Here is a 23,606-nt window from a genome sequence, read left to right as displayed (position 1 = left end):
GTGAGTGCAATGCGCCCAATAATTGAAATTATCAAAACCTCATCAATTTCTAGTAATCATTCATAAGAAAAAACAAACAAATGTAACCTTAAATCTAAATCAAGTTAATTGAAATACCATACCTAACCATTATGCTTATAAAACAAAATTTAAAAATTTACCAGTAACATTTTCAGAGAAAGACTTATCTGGTGGTGACAAAGTGTGTGTGTGTGCACGCGTGTGCGTGAGCGTGTGGGGGTTTGTTTTTTAAAATAGTAAAAAGGGAAAATTTGGCCATCCTTCATAGAATTTTGCCTTATGAGATTTTGTATGCAATATCAAGTTTTCAGCATAATAATACTGCCAAGTCCTCTTAATTAAATTAATAAGTTTCTCTTTGATATTGAAAGTTCAAAGCCATTACTTTATACTCACACATCTTTTTTTTTGGTCAGGAAGATTTAAACTATTCAGAAAATTTCACCCCATAATGAATATGAAATAAATTAAATCACTTACAAAGAATCTTGAACACCATATCCACCAATGAAACAAGCATGTGTAGAACAGAGTAATCATGATCCAGTCTTTTAAAATTGAAGCACAAAGGTTGCTGTTAAGGAAGTTGAAAATCATAATGTTTGCAATTTGACAGAAATCAAAACCACGATGGTTCTGAGAAAATAAACACATCAAATGTAATGTGAATCTTGTGTTTAAGGTTAAAAATTGAGCAAACCTGAATTTTCCATGACCCAATGCCCTTGAGCAGCTGTGATGGACGAATTCAGCCCTGAAATTTTGTAGGGATGAATAAAAAATCAAATTAGAAATTTGTAGAGAGAAAAAAATACCAAAACCACAACTGATTCTGCTTTTATCATCTACTCCTCTGCAGCCATCTCCCAATCTCATACTGAAACCCATAAATGATATCATTAGACAGAAACCCATGCACAAACCCAGAGTAATATTTATTGACGGACTACGAATCATACCTGCATAATCGATTAGTGGAGAAGAGAGAGGATGATGAACTCTTGGATTGTTTTAGGTTGGATGCTTGATTGTTCAGGACTGATACTGAAACATAGAAACAAAAAATAAAGGGAGATTGAAGGTTAAGGACACCAAAGATTCAAGAAGACCAAAGAGACAATGTAGAAGCCCATACTGAGTAATAAGATGCCTATACGCTGTTATTCCAAATAGGACATTCACTACCACATAAAACTCAAAACTCAAAATAAAAAATAAATAGAAATTGAAACAAAAAGCAAACACACATAATTTGGATATGTTTAACTAAGACAATGAAGCTAAAGTAACCGACACGATCACGAAGTGAAGCTAAAATAACATGCAAAAATCCAATAAACTTAAATTGAACAAATCTATAAATTTAAATCCAAGCACAAAAAAGAAGTAAAATCTGTACCTTGGAGATTTGGAGATAAAAATGTGAAGTTCCGCATATTTGCATTTGCGAAAGTCAAAAACCAAGAGATAACCAAAGTCCTAAATAACTACCAAATACACAAACAGACCATATACGAAAATTTTATATATGATTGAGATTAAATTAATTTGCATTTTAAAATTTGTAAATTTCAGTGAAAATTCCCTTATTCATGCCATTTTTTGCATACAAAATCCAAACCCATGCGGAAGACATTCATAATTAATAAATAAATAAATAAAACTTTCAAATAAAATATAGGAAACTAACCAAACATATGATCCTGTTGACCATCATTGAATTGGAGCTCATAGGTTTTCTCTTCAGCCAATGTCCAAAAAAGAATAAGCAATCGAGCAATTAGAATTAAGAAGCTTTCAATGCATTAAAATTTTATCCCTAAATTGAGCCCAAACTCCAAAGCCTACACTATAATTGATGTTATGGTCTTCTTTGAGCTCATTGCTGTCTTTAGTATCAAGTTCATTGACTAATCTGGGTGCTTTAAATAAAATCCAACAAGTGAATTCATATATGTATGAACATATGCATAAAGGGAAAAACAAAACAAAAGGAAGGGAACTAATATTGCAGAAAGATGTAGAACTTCCTTCTCTCTAGCAAAATCCCTAAAATAAGTTTTTACTTATTTTATAGGTAGCATACACAAGCTGATTTTGCAATTAGTTTCAAGCAAATAAAAAAATGTCTAATCGCATTCCACATTCAAGAATATTTATATGTGAAAATTTATTAAAACATTCTGGGTCTACTCGAATTTAGAGAAAATTGTTAGGAAAAAACGCATAGCAACAATTTTTCAAACTTAAACACCCAAAAGAAAAGAATAAAAAATAAAAATAAAAAACCTCTTTCAAGCTAAATTTTAAACAACTACATTCCTTAATCAACGTGGTTGGAAAATCTTTCTTCTCTTAACTTGCTATATCCCAATAAACCCACTTTTATGACACCAATACCCCCAAAAAAAAAATAATGGAAAGAAAGAAAATAAAAAATCTAGCATCTTCAAAGTAAACAATCCCATGTTCAATAAAAAAGATTTATATGGGAGTAGAACACTACAATTCATAAGAAAAAATATGATTTCATAACACGTGACACATTTTTGGGTTCCATTGTTAAAAGGTAAATAGATTCCAGAGCCATAGCACTATAAACTGGGTGCATAAATTGTAATATGCCCTATATGGCTTTAAATTGTTGTGGCTAAAAAAGGCCACAAGTAGTCCTACATTGCATTTACGAACTCTTATTTATGACTCACTCAGGCAATACTCAGATTCCAGATTCTCAAGAAACCAATCTGATCTTCAAGGTTCAAAAAACTCTTATCCACCCCAACATAACTTAACTATTTAACAGAAACTCAAATCAAGATTTTGTTATTTACCATCATATCCTTGTTGACTTTATTGACAATACTATCTCAAAGCCCCAAAAAAAAAAAAAAAAAAAAGAATATTTAAAGGTACCAACTTTAAAATTTTCCCACAATTTCTCACTATCCAAACAGGGAAGCAAACCCAAACATGCCTTTTAACTACTAATGCACGCAAGCAGAACATAACAATCAACCATAAATAAACTAAAAAAAACATTAAAATCAACATAATCCAACAAAAATTATAATATAAAATAAATTAATTAATACTCAAACCTAAATCATACCCAGGTAAACCTTAATGCAATCTTTGACCTCAATTCCAGAATTTGAAGCAGACCCTCATGAACATACACAAAGGAAGCAGTATTAAAAATGTGAAATTGCGTCTGAAAATAAAAACACATAAAATAAAATAAAAATTAATATAAAAAAATAAATTAATACTCAAAACCTAAATCATACCCAGGTAAACCTTAATGCAATCTTTTGAAGTATTGAAGGAACTACTTGGTTCTACCTATATGCCATACCTTGAAATTAACAACATACTTGAAGAGAAAATTACTTGAGTCCCAGCCCGGAGAATAAAGCAATTCAATTAAGCATAGCTCTTTTTCATGCCAAAACTAGAATGGCACCACGAACCATTTAGAGATAGTTCCAACATGAACATAATGACCTACTAATTGACATAAAATAATTAATAAGCTTAAAAATCATTTAAATTGCAACAGTGGAATCTAATTGGAGAAACTCACTTGCTACAATGTTGCAGAATGTTAGTTCCATCAATGCAAATAAAACAAAATCTTATCTTTTAGAAATCCATGAAAACAAAAGTTATGTCACTTCTAGAATATACAATTTTTTTGAATGAATCAGATGAAAGCAGCACCACATGGTCCAGTCTCAGCCAGAAAGAAATAAATTGCAAATAGAGAATGTTTGAATCACTAGAGACGCAATTACTGGCTTTCTAAATTGTCTAAGGACATAATGCATGAATCATTGGGAAAAATATATTTTATGCCTTCATTCATTGAACAATCTTATCACCACCTTTCCATTTTCAGTATTTAATTGGGAAAAAAGTTAATTAACACATTAAAAGTTTAACTCAGGTATAAAAGAGAAAAACAGCAATTACAATTTTTACTTAAGAAATGGTAATTTATTACTCCAAACACAAATGAAGTCTAGCAAACCAAAACAGGACAAAAACAGTGTCAAATTCTTGATATGAACACCACTTTAAGGATCTTTACATTAGGCAAACATCAACAACACAAAGAAATCAAATTTGCTACTAAAAGTAGTTGGCAAACTGAAATGAACATCAAGTCATTCTAACCACAATGTCATTTTTTTTTTTTTTTTTATTAATTTCAAATCAGGAATAGTTATAAAATCAGGAGAATATAAATTTTCAAATCCTTTCAAATGAAATTAATACGCATTCAACTAGGAATTGATATAAACTGAATTGGTTTTCTGAGAGAGAGAGAGAGAGATTTTAATCTTTCCACAGTAAGACATCGTCCTCATTTTGACCGTTGGGATCAATACAATCAAGACATTCAAAATAAGATGGACAATATAATAGAGATGTAATCTCTAGAACAGCATGGGAGAAGGAATTCATCTTCAACCAAGGTTTTTAAGTATTATTAATGTCTAACAATTAAGCGATTCAATTGATTGTCAAGTCTTTTAAACTCACTATATTTTTTCTAGCAAAAAAATATTTAGAGAAATCTACATTTCCCGATTCTATCATAATCTCAACCTGGATTGAACTTAAATCCTAATCTCAATTTTGGAAGTGTAAGTTTTCATGTGAAATGTGCATAGTGTAAACAGTCAAATTGAGGGCAGATTACCTCATATATGGTGGAACTTCATAGCTAGTTGAGTAACATATCTTCTCTCTGCAGGATTAGAAAACTCCATGTTCATAGCCTCCTGAATTGCAGATAAAATCATGAACGGAAAAAAACATTTGAGGGGAAATTAACATAACCAAAATCACACAGGTTGCAAAAGAAAAAGATATTTTACAAATAAAGCAATTTGATTTCTTTTCTCCACCTTGCTTTACGCTCTAAAGATATTGGGTCCGTTTGAATTGAGCTTATTTTTGCAGAAACTGAAACTGAAAAAACTGTAGCAAAATAATTTTTAAATGTGTGAATAATGTTGCGGGACCCATTTTTAATGAAAAAGTTGCTGAAAAGTGAAATTTGTGGGTCCGTAAACAGTACATGAATGTACTGTTTACGGTTGACTTGGTCAAATAGTGCGGCTGGGAAAAAAAAAAAAAAATTCAGAAAGGCAGACGCAGCTATAATTCAAATCCAAACGGGCACATTGTCTCCAGCATTGATTTTTCACCAACTTCATCTGCCATATACAATATCCAACAGTAAGTAGGAATTTCAACCTAAAAATGGATGCACTCCATCTTCCATATACAATATCAAAGGAATACCTCCACATAATTTTTGCTTTTGATTTCTTACACTGCTTCAACATAAATGTTGGCAATGGAGAAGGATCCACCAGATTATGCCATCACACAAAAACAGTTGTCAATATAAATATGGAGACTAAAACAAATACTCATAAGAAAACCAATTCTAAACAGAACAGAATAAGAAGACCAGGAAAGAAAATCTCTACCTAACCTAAAGAGAGAGAGAGAGAGAGAGACAACAGATGGTGAATTATGAATAGCACACCTGGTTATATTCTCGCAATGGGATATGATTAGGACAAGGAGTTTTGATTGAATTATTGAAACACGAATGCCAGAGCAATGCGCCAAATAATTGAAATTATCAAAACCACATCAGTTTCTGGTAATCAATCATAAGAAAAAACAACCAAACATAACCCTAAATCTAAATCAAGATAATTGAAATACCACACCTAACCATTAAGTTTATAAAACAAAATTTAAAAACTTTACCGTTAAGTTTGTATGCAACATCAAGTTTTCAGCATAATAATACTGCCAAGGCCTCTTAATTAAATTAATAAGTTTCTCTTTGATTTTGAGAGTTCATAGCCATTACTTGATGCTCCCACATTCAATATTCATAACCAGACATTGCATTTGCGAACTCTTTATGACTCATTGAAGCAATACTCAGATTCCAGATTCTCAAGAAACCAAGCTGATCTTCAAAGAACCTCAGTTCAAAAAACTCTGTTATCAACCCCAACACAACTTAACTATTTAACATAAACTCAAATCAAGATTTTGTTATTTACCATCATATCCTTGTTGACTCAATTGACTCAATATATATATTAAAAGGTACCAACTTTAAAATTTTCTCCCTAGCCAAATAGGGAAATAGAGAACCCAAACATGCCTTTTAACTACAAATGCATGCAAGCAGAACATAACAATCAACCAAAAATAAACTAAAAAAACATTAAAATCAACATAATCCAACAAAAAATATAATATAAAATAAATTAATTAATACTCAAAACCTAAATCATGCCCAGGTAAACCATACTGCAATTTTTTACCTCAATTCCAGAATTCGAAGCAAACCCACATGAACAAACACATAGGAAACAGTATTAAAAATGTGAAACAAAAACACAAACGAAAAAAATGATGAGAATCAAATCAAAAACGCTAACCCTAACCCTAACAGAGAGAAACCAAAAACATCCAGTCCCCTTTTTTTTATGGGACACTGTAATGTTGCTGCCTGAAAATAACAACAGGCAAAAATTATATAAAACAAAGTGCATGATCAGAAAATTTAAGCCTCTAATGAATATGAAAGAAACTAAATCACTTACAAAGAATCTTGAACTCCATATCCACCAATGAAACAAGAATGTGCAGAACAGAGTAATCATAACCCAGTCTTTTAAAATTACAGCACAAAGGTTGCTGTTAAGGAAGTTGAAAATCATAATGCTTGCTATTTGACAGAAATCAAAACCACGATGGTTACGAGCAAATAAACATATAAAATGTAACGCAAATCATGTGATTAAGGTTAAAAATTGAGCAAATCTGAGGTTCCATAACCCAATGGCCTTGAGCAGCGGTGATGGACAAATTCAGGCCTGAAATTTTGTAGGGATCAATCAAAAATCAAATTAGAAATTTTAGGGAGAAGAATACCAAAACGACAACTAATTCTGCTTTTTTCATCTACTCCTCTACCTCCATCTCCCAATCCCATACCGAAACCCATAAATGATATCATTGGACAGAAACCCATGCACAAACTCAGAGTAATATTTATTGAAGGACTATGAATCATACCGGTGTAATCAATTAGTGGAGAAGAGAGAGGATGATGAAGTCTTGCATTGTTGTAGGTCAGATGCACGATTCTTCAGGAGTGATACTGAAACATAGAAATGAAAAATAGAGGGAGATCGAAGGTCAAGGACACCAAAGATTCAAGAAGACCAAAGAGATGATGAAGAAGCCCATACTAAGTAATAAGATGCCCATACGCTGTCATTCCAACTATGACATAGACTACCACACAAAATGAAAAATGAAAAATAAAATATAAATAAAAATTGAAACAAAAAGCAAACACATAATTTGGATCTGTTGAAATAAGACAATGAAGCTAAAGTAAGTGACACAATCACGAAGTGAAGCTAAAATAACATGTGCAAAAATCCAATAAACTTAAATTGAACAAACCTATAAAATTAAATCCAATCATGAAAAAGAAATAAAATCTGTACCTTGGAGTGCAGGGTGCACGCAGATTATGAGGAAAAAAATGTGAAGTTGTGCATATTAGCATTTGTGAAAGTCAAAAACCAGGAGATAACCAAAATCCAAAATAACTACCAAATACACGAACAGACAACATACAAAAATTTTATATATAATTGAGATAAATTAATTTTCATTTTAAAATTTGTCAATTTCAGTAAAAATTCCCTTATTCATGCCATTTTTTGCATACAAAATATGAAACAACAAAATCTAAACCCATGCACAAGTCATTCACAATTGATAAATATATAAATAAAAACTCTCAAATAAAAAATAGGAAACTAACCAAACATATAATCCTATTGACCAACATTGAATTGGGGCTCACATGTTTTCTCTTCAGCCATAGTCCAAAACAAAAAACAAAAAGAATAAGAAATTAAGCAATCAGAATTAAGAAGCTTTCTATGCATTAAAAATTTATCCCTAAATTGAGCCCAAACTCCAAAGCCTACACTATAATTGATGTTATGCCTAATCTCAATCCACATCCAAGAATATTTATATGTGAAAATTTGTTAAAACATTAAGGGTCCACAAGAATTTAGAGAAAATTGTTAGGAAAAAAACGCATAACAACAATTTTTCAAACTAAAACACCCAAAAGAAAAAGAATAAAAAATAAAAATAAAAAACATCTTTCAAGATAAATTTTAAACAACTACATTCCTTAATCAACGTGGTTTTCTTAACTTGCTATATCTCAATAAACCCACATTTAAGACACCAATACCAAAAAAAAAGGAAACAAAGAAAATGATCTTCAAAGTAAACATTCCCATGTTTATTCAAAAAAATTAATATGTGAGTAAAAGAATACTATTTGTAAGAAAAAATATGATTTCATAACGTGTCACAGATTTTTGGGTTCCATTGGTGAAAGGAAAATAGATTCCAGAGCCATAGCACTACAAACTAGGTGCATAAATTGTCATGTGCCCTATATGGCTTTAAATTTTTGTGGCTAAAAAAGGCCACAAGTAATCCTATAATGTCAACATAACAAACATGTAGGTTATAATAAGATTGGAAAATGCCATTTTCACTAGTCCTTACCTCAAAACACAATGAAGGCTCTTAGGTTTGATTTCACTCTGAGTGTTGCTAGCTCAACCCTATCAAAGGCAATCAATAAATTTATAGATATAGAGCAAAACAAAAAACTGCACCTCCTTTTGTAGGAGTAAACACCTGGAAAAAAAAAAAAAAAAAAAACCTTATTTGGAATTAACAAATAAACATAGTACTGGGGATCTCATTGACAATATATATCTTCGAAAGAAGAAAAATAGCTTATGTCGAAACGTGACTGATCATGTAATATTAATGTAGACAAATGGCCTACATAGAGAACAGAGAAATTCAAAACCCAGACTCAAATAACTGAGAAATCAAAACCCAAATCCATGAGAAATAAACCAAGGAACAGACCCAAGAGAAATCAACCAAAGAATAGAGAAATCAAAACAACCCATACCCATGAGAAATCAACCCAAAGAACAGACAAATCATAACCAACCTATACCCATGAGAAATCAACCCAAAGAACACAGAGAAATCAAAACCAACTCATACCCAAGAGAAATCAACCCAATGAACACACAGAGAAATCAAAACCCAAAACACAAACACAATCCAAAACTACAGAAATCAAATAGCACAAATAAGTCCACAAACCCAAGATTTATGAGACGAAAAGAGATAGAACACTTAAAAAAAAAAAAAAAAAAAAACTGTAACTATGGCAAGCCTTACTTCTTGCAAACCCATTTTCACAACCTCCGCAATACGAAACACTAAACCCAAAATCCCAAATCAAAAACATACAAACAGACCACACATTACACTCATTCACATCTACATACATACATGGCCACATACCCACAAGAATAGCAATACCCAAACCCATGGCCAAACAACCATAAACATGCACACAAGCGACACAACCGAGAGAAATTGGGTGAGACTATTCAATATTGTTATTTGAAAACCTATAAAAGAAAAACTGTAATGATATGTTTGAGAGAGAGAGAGAGAGAGAGAAATTGAGTGAGGGGAAGCACTAATCTGAGTAACATAACTTCTCTCAGCAGGATTAGAAAACTCCATGTTCATAGCCTCCGAAATTGCACACAATAATTCTTGCCTTGCTTTTGCAGAAATAGCAAGGTAATTTGGTCCATGAATAGTGCTCAAGTCCACAACCTAAAATGAGGGGAAAAAAAAAAGTTAAAAATTCGCTCACGGACAACATTTACATTTGTACATGAGCAGATGTGTTATAAATGGTCAAAGACAGGAACCTACCTCTTTAGTTTATTCTCAGTAACTTGTTAGTTTAAATAATTGAAAGACACATTCAAAACAGCAATAAATGACATCAGAATTGAATGAGGGCTCATTTTCATTCTCTCACTTTGCATGGAGTTTCATTTGTGAGATTACAACTAAATCAGGGTACAATACACCCGAATTGCTCTATTAAAATGTGTAACCCATGTTACTTTAATGAAAAAAATACCGTCATAACCTCAACAATGAGGAACAGAAATATTAAAATCAGGAATGCAAACCATATCACATTATTAAGGACTAGGAGCTCCAGCATGATAGATCGGTAGTTCAATTTGGAGCCAAAACTGACCACCTTCCTGCCACTTGCTTAATATCCATACTTTTTATGCTCACACACATCCCATCCCCGTTCCAGCATAGGATTTCAGATTGAAACCTTTTTGTCAGAATTTTTATGATCAAATATAAACATTCTAACCAACACAAAACACATACAATTCCCATTCATTGACTATTCAAAGTTCTGAAAGCTAAACTGGTTGCTTAGGCTGCCAGTGCCACCAAAAGTCTATCATGCATAACATGTCATAACTTTTATTATATTTTTTGTAAATAATTTCACGTGTGCTTAATTAGCCTGTTTAAGTTGAATACTTCAATGTTCTCTCACATAAATAACTGAATCTATTACCAGATTTACCACAAGCATGGCCATCTAAAAATATAGGAGCTATTACCATAATTTATGGTTAATTTCATTTTTATAGATTACAGGAAAACAGAAAACACACCATTTGATTTTTGCTCTATCATTCAAGATTATCATCATCAATTCTAACTTAAGAGATGAATGCAATTATTATTTATTCTCTATAGAGTGAAATTTTACATCAAAAAAAGCAAAAACATGAGAAAGAAAAAGGGATCATAATGAGGTTATCTAAAGCATGAAACACTAAGAACCAACAATATTACAAATATCCAACTAATCATATGTAGGAAATAAAGATTTCAAATGTTATTATTTCATAATGTTATTATGGGCACAAATATGCAGTTACAACACATAGTGCCCATAAAGTCAAACATACACATCACAGTAATACAAAGAACAGAGAGAGGTTCAGGAATATGGGATTAAGGGTTCATTACTTGCATCCTTGTTTTTCTACCAAGTGATTGATATATCTAATAATACAAATTATAAGTTCTTTAAATTTTCCAAGCTTTTCTGCGAATGCAGTAGTCATGAAAAAAAATAATTTCACAGGAATGATAGAATTGTGTCTTCATGTGTGCGTGTGTGATGTGCATGTCCGTGTTTGATGCAGCACTAGTAGTGCAAATAGTATAATAATGGGGGAAAAGGGAATGAGTCACACAACTCCATTGACAAGGCAAGTTAAGAGGGTAAGTTACAGTATTTCATTTAACATTTTTATTTCTATTTTCTAATATCATGCCAAGTTTAAAATTTTCCCACATTTTCTCACTAGCCAAACAGGGAAATATAGAACCCAAACGTTAAAACTTTCCCACATTTTCTCAATTGTATTAACTACTAATGCATGGAAGCAGAACATAACAATCAACCAAAAAAAAAAAAATTTTAAATCAACATAATCCAATAAAAATTTTAATATAAAAAATAAATAGACAAATAAATAATACTCAAAACCCAAATTAATACTCATACCCAGGTAAACCTTAATGCAATCTTTGGCCTCAATTCCAGAATTTGAAGCAGACCCACATGAACAAACACAAAGGAAACGACATTAAAAATGTGAAAAAAAAAAAATTGCTTCAGAAAACAAAACCAAAAAATCACGGAAAAGTGAAATAGACTCACCTGACTCGCCTATGTTTCTTGGGCTCGGAGATGAGCGGAAACAAAAAAATGATGAGAATCATATCAAAAACCCTAACCCTAACCCTAACAGAGAATAATATTTACTGAAGGACTACGAATCATACCTGTGTAATCGATTAGTGGAGGAGAGAGGATGATGAAGTCTTGGATTGTTGTAGGTTGGATGCTTGATTGTTCAGGACTGATACTGAACATTGAAACGAAAAATAGAGGGAGATTGAAGGTTAAGGACACCAAAGATTCAAGAAGACCAAAGAGATGATGTAGAAGCCCATAATGAGTAATAAGATGCCCACACGCTGTCATTCCAACTATGACATTGACAACCACATAAAACTCAAAATAAAAAATAAATAGAAATTGAAACAAAAAGCAAACACACATAATTTGGATATGTTGAAATAAGACAATGAAGCTAAAGTAACTGACACATTCACGAAGTGAAGCTAAAATAACGTGCAAAAATCCAATAAACTAAAATTGAACAAACCTATAAAATTAAATCCAATCATGAAAAAGAGGTAAAATCTGTACCTTGGAGTGAAGGGTGCGTGCAAATTTGGAGAAAAAAATGTGCAGTGCATATTTGCATTTGCGAAAGTCAAAAACCAAGAGATAACCAAAGTCAAAAATAACTACCAAATACACAAACAGACCTTACGAAAATTTCATATATGATTGAGATCAAATTAATTTTCACTTTAAAATTTGTAAATTTCAGTAAAAATTCCCTTATTCTTGCCATTTTTTGCATACAAAATGAGAAACAACAAAATCTAAACCCATGCACAAGAAATTCATAATTGATAAATAAAATTAAAAAAAAAAAAAAAAACTTTCAAATAAAAACTAGGAAACTAACCGAATATATAATCCTATTAACCAACATTGAATTGGAGCTCATAGGTTTTCTCTTCAGCCACTGTCCAAAAAAAATAAATAAATAAGCAGTCGAGCAACTAGAATTAAGAAGCCTTCTATGCATTAAAAATTTATCCCTAAATTAAGCCCAAACTCCAAAGCCTACACTGTAATTGATGTTAGGGTTTTCTTTGAGCTCATTATTGTCTTTAGCATCATGTTCACCGACTAATCTGTGTGCTTTAAATAAAATCCAACAGGAGAATTCATATACGTATGTATGTATGCATTAGGGGAAAAAAAAAACAAAAAAAACAAAAACAAAAGGAAAAGAACTCATATTGAAGAAAGATTCAGAACTTCCTCCTCTCTAGAAAAATCCCTAAAAATAAGTCTTTACTTATTTTATACGTAGCATACACAAGCTGATTTTGCAAATAGTTTCAAGCAAATAAAAAAAATGTCTAATCTCAATCCACATCTTGGATATTTATATGTGAAAATTTGTTAAAACATTAAGGGTCTATTTGAATTTAGAGAAAATTGTTAGGGAAAAAACGCATAGCACAATTTTTCAAACTTAAACACCCAAAAGAAAAAGAATAAAAAACTTCTTTCAAGCTAAATTTTGAACAACTACATTCCTTAATCAATGTGGTTGGAAAATCTTTCTTCTCTTGCTACATATCAATAAACCCACTTTTAAGACACCAATACCCGAAAGAAAATAAAAAATCTAGCATCTACAAAGTAAACATTCCCATGTTTATTAAAAAAAATTAATATGGGAGTAGAAGAATACTATTCAAAAGAAAAAAAATATGATTTAATAACACATCACAGATTCCAGAGTCATAGCACTACAAACTGGGTGCATAGATGGTCATGTGCATTATATGGCTTTAAATTGTTGGGGCTAAAAACAGCCACACGTAGTCCTACAATAGCATAGCAAACATGTCGGTTATAATAAGATTTAAAAATGCCATTTTCACCAGTCTTTATCTCATAGCACAACGAATTGTACAGGAGGGGAAAAATTAGAGTATATCAATACTCAATAGTTTTCATCTTCCAAATAGAACCCAAAAAGGAACATCTATAAAGCAACTACGTGCTGTAACAAACCAAAATTACATAATAAAACTTATAAAGAACCTCTACCCAGAAAATAAAAGTATTTCATGGACTTTTGTACTTTATGCACTTAATTTGTACTGTCCCTGAAGCATACTTTGCATATACTCAGGTCACACCCTTCTTCTCTTTATAATATATTTTTATTACTTATAAAAAAAATAATAAAACAAAATAAAAAACCAAATGTCGCATACCTGAAGCTGAGAAGGAAACTTTCACTCCATAAGATTTGAAAGATGAATTAGGAATGAGTAGAAAAGCCATGCAAAGGAGAGCATTGTGATGTTGTTCTTTCATAAAGGGAATCCCACGAAAATATTAAGCAAGTAGCAAGAGAAAAGAAAAAGTAATCAACATATGTGCATTTAACCTCCATAAGTTATGTTGCCATTCTCCATAGAAAACTAGAGATACACAAAAACATAATTAGGACATATGATGCCATAGCTGAAAGGAAACAAAGATAGAACCAATTTAGCTCAGAATTACATATAAAGTTACATACATGTAAAGTTACAAAATTTCATAACTTTGTTTGATCAACAAAGCAAAAACTAACTTCGGGAGCCTATAAATAGAGCCACATACCAAAACCATCAATAGCACAGGTTAGGATAAAAAGAAGCAACCAAGATGACCAAATTTTGAAGTGAAATAAAGTAGAAAAGCGCATTCATGATTAAGTGGAAACCTAAGCAACATAATTAGGACATATGATGCCATAGCTGAAAGGAAACAAAGATAGAACCAATTTAGCTCAGAATTACATATAAAGTTACATACATGTAAAGTTACAAAATTTCATAACTTTGTTTGATCAACAAAGCAAAAACTAACTTTTGGAGCCTATAAATAGAGCCACATACCAAAACCATCAATAGCACAGGTTAGGATAAAAAGAAGCAACCAAGATGACCAAATTTTGAAGTGAAATAAAGTAGAAAAGCGAATTCATGATTAAGTGCAAACCTAAGCAAACCTCAACTCGACAAAAGCCATAGTTCAAAATTCAGATATTCAACACTTTTCTTCTTATCCATTTTCGAGTAACTAAATAGCTTTCCTGTTGAACATAAGAAGAAATCAGAAACCAAAAGCAAACAAATCCAAATTTAAATTGGATGCTTGACTTGTTAAGAATCAAGACTAAGTTCAAAATCATGACTATTATCATACAATCAAGAACCATGCCAGGGAAGTCAGGATCTTCTCCACAACTTATGCAGTAAGTTAAAATGTTAAACAAGCAGCTGTGCAGTAGAATGAACATACACAAACACACATGCTTGCACGCACAAGCATTAATTGATTGCATATTGACACATGCACAGAAGCGTTAACTAACTGCAAATCAAGACATGCACATGAGCACTATATGGTGCCACATTGCCTATCCTTTTAGACTAGCAAACAGCCCAGAGAAATTTTGTCGGATAACCACAAAACAAAATATTGCAAAGAACAAGGATATCATATTCAATATTCATAACCAGACATTGCATTTATGAACTCTTTACAACTCACTCAGGCAATACTCAGATTCCAGATTCTCAAGAAACCAAGCTGATCTTCAAAGAACCTCAGTTCAAAAAACTCTGTTATCAACCCCAACGAAACTTAACTATTTAAGAGAAACTCAAATCAAGATTTTGTTATTTACAATCATATTCTTGTTGACACTATTGAGAATACTATCTCAAAGCCCCCCCCAAAAAAAAATATTAAAAGGTACCAACTTTAAAATTTTCCCACAATTTCTCACTAGCTAAACAGGGGAAATAGAGAAATCAAGCGTGCCTTTTAACTACTAATGCATGCAAGCAAAACATAACAATCAACCAAAAATAAACTTAAAAAAAAACATTAAAATCAACAAAATCCAACAAAAATTATAATATAAAATTCATTAATTAATACTCAAAACCTAAATCATACCCAGGTAAACCTTAATGCAATCTTTGACCTCAATTTCAGAACTTGAAGCAGACCCACATGAACAAACACAAAGGAAACAGTATTAAAAATGTGAAATTGCCTCCGAAAATAAAAACACATAAAAAAAATGAATATAAAAAAATAAATTAATACTCAAAAACTAAACCATACCCAGGTAAACCTTAATGAAATCTTTTGAAGTATCGAAGGAACTACTTGGTTATACCTATATGCCATACGTTGAAATTAACAACATACTTGAAGAGAAAATTACTTAAGTCCCAGCCTTGAGAATAAAGCAATTAAGCATAGCTCTTTTTCATGCCAAAACTTGAATGGCACCACCAACCACTAAGAGATAGTTCCAACATGTACATAATGACCTACTAATTGACATAAAATAATTAATAAGCAAAAAAATCATTTAAATTGCAACAGTGGAATCTAATTGCAGAATGTTAACTTTGTTCCATAAATGCAAATAAAACGAAATCTTATCTTTTAGAAATCCATGAAAATAAAAGTTATGTCACATCTAGAATATAAAAACGTTTTGAATGAATTGGATGAAAACAGCACCACATGGTCTAGTCTCAACCAGAAAGAAATACATTGCAAATAGAATGTTTGAATCACTAGAGATGCAATTACTGGCTTTCTAAATTGTCTAAGGACATAATGCATGAATCACTGGGAAAAATATATTGCATGCCTTCATTCATTGTACAATCTTATCACTACCTTTCCATTTTCGGTATTTAATTGGGAAAAAAGTTAATTAACACATTAAAAGTTTAACTCAGGTATAAAAGAAAGAAAAACAGCAATTACAATTTTTTCTTATGAAATAGTAATTTATTACTCCAAACAAAAATGAAGTCTCGCAAACCAAAACAGGACAAAAACAATGTCAAATTCCAGATATGAAAACCACTAAGGATCTTTACATTGGGCAAACATCGACTACACAAAGAAATCAAATTTGTTACTAAAGGTAGTAGGCAAACTGAAATGAACATAAGTCATTCTAACCACAATGTTATTTTCTTTTATTAATTTCAAACCGGGAAGAGTTAACATATCACGAGAATTTAAATTTTCAAATCATTTCAAATGAAATTAATAAGCACTCAACTAGGAATTGATATAAAATGAATTGGTTTTCTGAGAGAGAGAGAGAGAGAGAGAGAGAAATTAGTCTTTCGGCAGTAAGATCGTCCTCATTTCGACGGTTGGGATCAATACAATCAAGAAATTCAAAATATGATGGACATTATAATCGAGATATAATCTCTAGCACAGCATGGGAGAAGGAATTCTTCTTCAACCAAGGTTTTTAAGTATTACTAATGTCTGACAATTAAGCAATTCAATTGATTGTCAAGTCATTTAAATTCAACTATATTTTTCCTAGCACAAAAATATTCAGAGAAATCTACATTTCCCGATTCTCTCATAATCTCAACCTGGATTGAACTTAAATCCTAATAACAATTTTGAAAGTATAAGTTTTAATGTGAAATGTGCCTAGTGTAAACAGTCAAATGGAGGGTAGCTTACCCCATATATGGTGGAACTTCATTGCTAGTTGAGTAACATATCTTCTCTCTGCAGGATGAGAAAACTCCATGTTCATAGCCTCCTGAATTGCAGATAAAATCATGAAAGGAAAAAAACACTTGAGAGGAAATTAACATAATCAAAATCACCCAGGTTGCGAGAGAAAGATATTTAACAGATAAAAGCAATTTGATTTCTTTTCTCCAACTTGCTTTACTATCTAAAGACATTGGCTCCAGCATTGATTTTTCACCAAATATAGATGCACTTCATCTGCCATTCAACCCAAAATCGATGCGCTCCATCTTCCATATACAATATCAAAGGAATACCTCCACAAAATTTCTGCTTTTGGTTTCTTACACTGCTTCAACATAAATGTTGGCAATGGAGAAGGATCCACCAGAGTATGCAATCACACAAAAACAGTTGTCAATATAAATATGGAGACTAAAACAAATACTCCAAAGAAAACCAATTCTAAACAGAACAGAAGAAGAAGATTAGGAAAGAAAATCTCAACCACAAATGAAAAAAAACTTTAACTTAAAGAGAGAGAGAGAGAGAGAAACAACAAATGGTGATTTATGAATAGCACACTTGGTTATATTCTCACAAAAGGATACGGTTAGGAAATGGAGTTTTGATTGAATTAATGAAATACGAATGTGAGAGCAATGCACCCAATAATTGAAATTATCAAAACCCCATCAATTTCTGCTAATCATTCATAAGAAAAAACAACCAAACGTAATTTTAAATCTAAATCAAGTTAATTGAAATACCATACCTAACCTGTAAGTTTATAAAATAAAATTTAAAAACTTTACCTGTAACGTGACATCGTCTGTAAGGCCGTTCCATATATGTGCGTGTGCATGTGGGTATGTTTTCTAAAATCGTAAAAATTGAAAATTTGGCCATGCTCGATAGAATTTTACCTCATGAGATTTTGTATGCAACGTCAGGTTTTCAGCATAATAATACCACCAAGTCCTCTTAAATAAACTAATAAGTTTCTCGTTGATTTTGAAAGTACATGGCCATTACTTGATGCTCACACAACTTATTTTTGGCCAGGAAGATTTGTACTATTGAAGGAAAATTTTTATTTCTTTACAAAATGTTGTCAACACTTCTTTTCCAATTATACAAAACTCTACCTCTTGAAGTGGGAAACCAAAAACATCCAGTCCCCTTTTTTTATGGGACATTATACTGTTGGTTCCAGAAAACTAACAACATGCAAAAATTATATAAAACAAAGTGCATGATCAGAAAATTTCAGCCTATAATGAACATGAAAGAAATTAAATCACTTACAAAGAATCTTGAACTCCATATCCACCGAGGAAACAAGCATGTGCAGAATAGAGTAATCATGATCCAGTCTATCAAAATTAAAGCACAAAGGTTTTGCTGTTAAGGAAGTCGAAAACCATTACGCTTGCTATTTGACAAAAATCAAAACCATGATGGTTCCAAGCAAATAAACATATCAAATGGGTTGTGAATCTTGTGTTTAAGGCAAAAAATTGAACAAACCTGAAGTTTCCCAGTCCCAATGCCCTTAAGCAGCGGTGATGGACGAATTCAGGCCTGAAATTTTGTAGGGATGAATCAAATATCAAATTAGAAATTTGTAGAGAGAAAAGAATACCTTAACCTAAAAAGAGAGAGAGAGAATCAACAGATGTTGATTTATGAATAGCACACTTGGTTATATTCTCGCAAAAGGATACAGTTAGGAAAAGGAGTTTTGATTGAATTATTGAAATACAAATGTGAGAGCAATGCGCCCAATAATTGAAATTATCAAAACCCCATCAATTTCTGCTAATCATTCATAGGCAAAAACAACCAAATGTAACCCTAAAGCAAAAACAACCAAATGTAACCCTAAATCAAAATCAAGTTAATTGAAATACCATACCTAACTGGTAAGTTTATAAAACAAAATTTAAAAACTTTACCGGTAATGCTTTCAGAGAAAGGCTTGTCTGGCTGTCGCAAAGTCTGTAAGGCCGTTCCTTATATATGTGTGTGTGTGTGTGGGTGTGGGTGTGTGTTGGTTGGGGGAGGGGGGGGGGGGGGGTGTTGTTTTTTAAAATAGTAAAAATTGAAAATTTGGCCATGCTTGATAAAATTTTGCCTCATGAGATTTTGTATGCAACGTCAAATTTACAGCATAATAATACCGCCAAGTCCTCTTAATTAAATTAATAAGTTTCCCTTTGATTTTGAAAGTTCATAGGCATTATTACTTGATGCTCACACACTCTTTTTTTTTTTTGCCCAGGAAGATTTATACTACTGAAGGAAAATTTTTATTTCTTTACAAAAAATTGTCAACACTTCTTTCCAATTATACCAAACGCTACCACTTCAAGTAGGAAACCAAAAACACCCAGTCCCATTTTTTTCTATGGGACATTGTACTGTTGGTGCCTGAAAACTAACAACTCGCAAAAATTGTATAAAACAAAGTGCATGATCAGAAAATTTCACACTATAATGAATATGAAAGAAATTAAATCACTTACAAAGATCTTGAACTCCATATCCACCAATGAAACAAGCATGTGCAGAACAGAGTAATCCTGATCCAGTCTTTTAAAATTAAAGCACAAAGGTTGCTGTTAAGGAAGTTGAAAATCATAATGCTTGGTATTTGACAGAAATCAAAACCACGATGGTTCCAAGAAAATAAACATATCAAATGTAATGTGAATTTTGCGTTTAAGGTTAAAAATTGAGCAAACCTGAAGTTTCCATGACCAAATGCCCTTGAGCAGCTGTGATGGACGAATTCAGGCCTGAAATTTTGTAGGGCTGAATCAAAAATCAAATTAGAAATTTGTAGAGAGAAAAGAATACCAAAACCACAACTGATTCTGCTTTTATCATCTACTCCTCTCCCTCCTTCTCCCCAATCTCATACAAAAACCCATAAATGATATCATTAGACAGAAACCCATGCACAAACTCAAGAGTAATATTTATTGAAGGACAACGAATCATACCTGTGTAATCGATTAGTGGAGAAGAGAGAGGATGATGAAGTCTTGGATTGTTGTAGGTTGGATGCTTTGATTGTTCAGGACTGATACAGGAACATAGAAACGAAAAATAGAGGGAGATAGAAGGTTAAGGACACCAAAGATTCAAGAAGACCAAAGAGATGATGTAGAAGCCCACACTGAGTAATAAGATGCCCACACGCTGTCATTCCAACTATGACATTGACAACCACATAAAACTCAAAACTCAAAACAAAAAATAAATAGAAATTGAAACAAAATGCAAACACACATAATTTGGATATGTTGAAATAAGACAATGAAGCTAAAGTAGCTTACACAATCACGAAGTGAAGCTAAAATAACATGTGCAAAAATCCAATAAACTTAAATTGAACAAACCTATAAAATTAAATCCAATCACGAAAAAGAAGTAAAATCTGTACCTTGGAGAGCAGGGTGCATGCAGATTTGGAGATAAAAATGTGAAGTTGTGCATGTTTGCATTTGCGGAAGTCAAAAACCAAGAGATAACCAAAGTCCAAAATAATTACCAAATACACAAACAGACCATACACGAAAATTTTATATATGATTGAGATCAAATTAATTTGCATTTTAAAATTTGTAAATTTCAGAAAAAATTCCCTTATTCATGCCATTTTTTGCATACAAAATGTGAAACAACAAAATCTATACCCATGCACAAGACATTCATAATTGATGAATAAATAAATAAAATCAAATAAAAAATAGGAAACTAATCAAACATATAATCCTATTGACCAACATTGAATTGGAGCTCACAGGTTTTCTCTTCAGCCACTGTCCAAAAAAGAATAAGCAATCGAGCAATTAGAATTAAGAAGCTTTCTATGCATCAAAAATTTATCACTAAATTGAGCCCAAACTCCAAAGCCTACACTGTAATAGATGTTATGGTCTTCTTTGAGCTCATTTCTGTCTTTAGTATCATGTTCATTGACTAATTTGTGTGCTTTAAATAAAATCCAACAAGAGAATTCATACATGTATGTACGTATGCATAAAAAGAAAAACGAAACAAAAGGAAAAGAACTCATATTGAAGAAAGATGTAGAACTTCCTTCTCTCTAGCAAAATCCCTAAAAATAAGTTTTTACTTTTTTTATAAGTAGCATACACAAGCAGATTTTGCAATTAGTTTCAAGCAAATAAAAAAAATGTCTAATCTCATTCCACATTCAAGAATATTTATATGTGAAAATTTGTTAAAACATTAAGGGTCTAGTTGAATTTAGAGAAAATTGTTAGGAAAAAAATGCATAGCAACAATTTTCAAACTTAAACACCCGAAAGAAAAAGAATTTTAAATAAATAAATAAAAACCCTCTCTCAAGCTAAATTTTTACATTCCTTAATCAACATGATTGGAAAATCTTTCTTCTCATAACTTGCTAGATCTCAATAAACCCACTATTAAGACACCAATACACCCCCCCCCCCCCAAAAAAAAAAAAAAAAAAAAAAAGAAGAAGAAAAATCTAGCATCATCAATGTAAACATTTATTAAAAAAACATTAATATGGGAGTAGAAGAATACTCTTCATAAGAAGAAAAATGGTTTCATAACACGTCACATATTTTTGGGTTCCATTGGTAAAAGGTAAACAGATTCTAGAGCCATAGCGCTACAAACTGGGTGCATAGATTGTCATATGCCCTATATGGCTTTATATTGTTGTGGCTAAAAAAGGCCACAAGTAGTCCTACAATGTCAACATAACAAACATGTCGGTTATAATAAGATTTGAAAATGCCATTTTCACCAGTCTTTATCTCAAAACACAATGAATTTTCACCAGTCTTTATCTCATAGCACAACAAATTGTACAGGATGGGAAAAATTAGAGTATATCAATACTCAACAGTTTTCATCTTCCAAATAGAACCCAAAAAGGAACATCTATAACGCAACTACGTGCTGTAACAAACCAATATTACATAATAACACTTATAAAGAACCTCAACCCAGAAAATAAAAGTATGACATGCAAACAAATATTTCATACCTGTTCAAGGTTTCATGGACTTTTGTACTTTATGCACTTAATTTGTACTTTGTCCTTGAGGTATACTTCTTCTATACTCAGGTCACACCCTTCTTCTTTTTATAATATCTTTTTTACTCATAAAAAAAAATAAAAAACATATGTTGCATACCTGAAGCTGAGAAGGAAAATTTCACTCCACGAGCAAAGAAAGATTGAATTAGGAATAAGTAGAAAAGGCTTGCAAAAGAGAGCACTGTCACGTTGTTCTTTCATAAATTTAACCTCCATTAGTTATCTTGCCATTTCTCCATAGAAAACCAGAGACACACAAAAAGGAAAGTAGGACATATGATGCCATAGCTGAAAGGAAACAAATACAGAACCAAATTAGCTCAAAATTACATATAAAGTTACTAAATTTCATAACTTTGTTTTATCAACATAGCAAAAATTAACTTTCTGGAGCCTACAGATAGAGCCACATACCAAAACCATCAATAGCACAGGTTAGGATAAAAAGAAGCAACCAAGATGACCAAATTTTGCAGTAAAATAAAGTAGAAAAGCGCATTCATGATCAAGTGGAAACCTAAGCAAACCTCAACTCCACAAAAGTCATACTTCAAAATTCAGATCTTTAATACTTTTCTTCTTATCCATTTTCTAGTAACTAAACAGCTTTCCTGTTAATTACACAAACTCCAAACATTAGAAGATATCAGAAATCAAAAGAAAACAAATCCAAATTTTATATCTCACTCTTCACCATCATACGTTTTCAAAGAAAATAAAGGAGCATGGATAAGGCTTGTGATATCTTACCTCAGGAAAACCTAGGGCAGCTTCAAGAACAACTTCTTCATCTGCAATGTACATAAATGGTGATTTTAGATGCAGAACAAAAAAAAACCCTTGGAATCATAATATATATAAAGGGAAGAGAGATATGGGATCTGATAAAACCTATTCTACCATGGTTAGGGTTTGTCCAGATTGATAGTAACTTTATCCGTGATAATTTGGATAAATTGGCACTTCGGTTTGTACATACCATTTTCAGATAATCTATCTAGCTTCATTTAACATTAACAGTTTTCAGAGCCAGCCTTGTACAGAAGATCTTGGATAGAAGTTGGGATTAGCAAGTAAATATTCTGATAGCAAGGGAAATGACAAAGAAATCAGGTATGAAAACATCTAAACTGCTGACATTTGATCAAAATTAATATCCATAAATGAGGTATCAGAAAAATATGGTCACACACA

The 23,606-nt window shown here is 31.9% G+C and overlaps 1 pseudogene; it reads right to left on the bottom strand.

Annotated features, from left to right (window-relative positions):
- LOC126701211 (ethylene-responsive transcription factor-like protein At4g13040) overlaps positions 1 to 23,606 on the bottom strand; it is a 102,294-nt pseudogene that overhangs the window by 26,254 nt on the left and 52,434 nt on the right.

This window comes from Quercus robur, chromosome 9, assembly GCF_932294415.1.
Source record: "Quercus robur chromosome 9, dhQueRobu3.1, whole genome shotgun sequence".
Taxonomy (NCBI): Eukaryota; Viridiplantae; Streptophyta; class Magnoliopsida; order Fagales; family Fagaceae; genus Quercus; species Quercus robur.
This window is presented reverse-complemented; position numbering and strand designations above follow the sequence as displayed.